Source organism: Oncorhynchus gorbuscha, unplaced genomic scaffold, assembly GCF_021184085.1.
Source record: "Oncorhynchus gorbuscha isolate QuinsamMale2020 ecotype Even-year unplaced genomic scaffold, OgorEven_v1.0 Un_scaffold_9506, whole genome shotgun sequence".
Lineage (NCBI taxonomy): Eukaryota > Metazoa > Chordata > Actinopteri > Salmoniformes > Salmonidae > Oncorhynchus > Oncorhynchus gorbuscha.
The window spans coordinates 1-1,831 of record NW_025752460.1 but is presented as its reverse complement, the minus strand read 5'-3'; the positions used below and the strand labels follow the sequence as shown (position 1 = coordinate 1,831).

The 1,831-nt window shown below is 43.7% G+C and overlaps 2 non-coding genes across 2 annotated transcripts; both read right to left on the bottom strand.

Annotated features, from left to right (window-relative positions):
- Positions 1 to 1,088: 1,088 nt before the first annotated feature.
- On the bottom strand, positions 1,089 to 1,161 carry trnar-acg. The gene has a single exon. It is a non-coding gene; the product is annotated as a tRNA-Arg (tRNA).
- Positions 1,162 to 1,458: 297 nt separating this feature from the next.
- On the bottom strand, positions 1,459 to 1,530 carry trnae-uuc. The gene has a single exon. It is a non-coding gene; the product is annotated as a tRNA-Glu (tRNA).
- Between the last annotated feature and the right edge of the window lie 301 nt (positions 1,531 to 1,831).

Below are 1,831 nucleotides of genomic sequence, written 5' to 3'. Positions count from 1 at the left end.
AATATATTGTTTCCATACCGGCAGTTGAACCTAGTCTACCTGGGTGAAAACCAGGAATCCTAACCGCTAGACCATATGGGAAGACACATACTATATATGAATGAGTGATGGTACAGAGCAGCATACAGTAGATGGTATCGAGTACAGTATATACATATGAGATGAGTGTGTAGACAAAGTAAACAAAGTGGCATAGTTAAAGTGGCTAGTGATACATGTGTTACATAAGGATGCAGTCGATGATGTAGAGTACAGTATATACATATGCATATGAGATGAATAATGTAGGGTAAGTAACATTATATAAGGTAGCATTGTTTAAAGTGGCTAGCGATATATTTACATCATTTCCCATCAATTCCCATTATTAAAATGGCTGGAGTTGGGTCAGTGTCAATGACAGTGTGTTGGCAGCAGCCACTCAATGTTAGTGGTGGCTGTTTAACAGTCTGATGGCCTTGAGATAGAAGCTGTTTTTCAGTCTCTCGGTCCCAGCTTTGATGCACCTGTACTGACCTCGCCTTCTGGATGATAGCGGGGTGAACAGGCAGTGGTTCGGGTGGTTGATGTCCTTGATGATCTTTATGGCCTTCCTGTAACAACGGGTGGTGTAGGTGTCCTGGAGGGCAGGTAGTTTGCCCCCGGTGATGCGTTGTGCAGTCCTCACTACCCTCTGAGAGCCTTACGGTTGAGGGCGGAGCAGTTGCCGTACCAGGCGGTGATACAGCCCGCCAGGATGCTGTCGATTATGCATCTGTAGAAGTTTGTGAGTGCTTTTGGTGACAAGCCCGAATTTCTTCAGCCTCCTGAGGTTGAATAGGCGCTGCTGCCCTTCTTCACGGCTGTCGGTGTGAGTGGACCAATTCAGTTTGTCTGTGATGTGTATGCCGAGGAACTTAAAACTAGCTACCCTCTCCACTACTGTTCCATCGATGTGGATAGGGGGTGTTCCCCTCTGCTGTTTCCTGAAGTCCACAATCATCTCCTTAGTTTTGTTGACGTTGAGTGTGAGGTTATTTTCCTGACACCACACTCCGAGGGTAAACAGTATCATTCCCAGCTTGATTTCAGTCAATTAAGTAAATTATTGAGCCAGCCAGGAGTCGAACCTAGAATCTTCTGATCCGTAGTCAGACACGTTATCCATTGCGCCACTGGCCCCACGTCTAAGCTAAAGTCAGGTCACAGCTAGACCAGTGTACACAGTCATAGCATCTGTCAAAAACAAGGTTCCTTGGTTTTCTGTTTGAGAATGCATATGTTAATTTGATCCTCCTGTTGTTGCATGAATTTTACTGCAGAGCAAGAAATGCAGCCATGAAGTGTATTCAACGTTTAAAAATAATTGTATAATTTGAATCTACATGACATGTCACATTGCTGAGTGAATATTGTTGTGTTGTGTGAAAGTACTGCATCTGTTGTTACACAAGTGCGTACCTAATGACAAGTTATTCTTTCCCATACCGGGAGTTGAACCCGGGCCACCTGGGTGAAAACCAGGAATCCTAACCGCTAGACCATATGGGAAGACACATACTTAAATACACATCACAGACAAATCTTTTAAATAAAGACATCATGCCTGTTGGATTCAAAAACTACATCTTTTTTTCTCAGAGATGTTGGGGAATGTCCAGATGAAATCTGTCTAAAATGTGTTTGAAGTGAGAACAGCCAGAAGCACTGAAAGATATACAGTATCATTCCCAGCTTGATTTCAGTCAATTAAATAAAGTATTGAGCCAGCCAGGAGTCAAACCTAGAATCTTCTGATCCGTAGTCAGACACGTTATCCATTGCGCCACTGGCCCCACATCTAAGCTGAAGT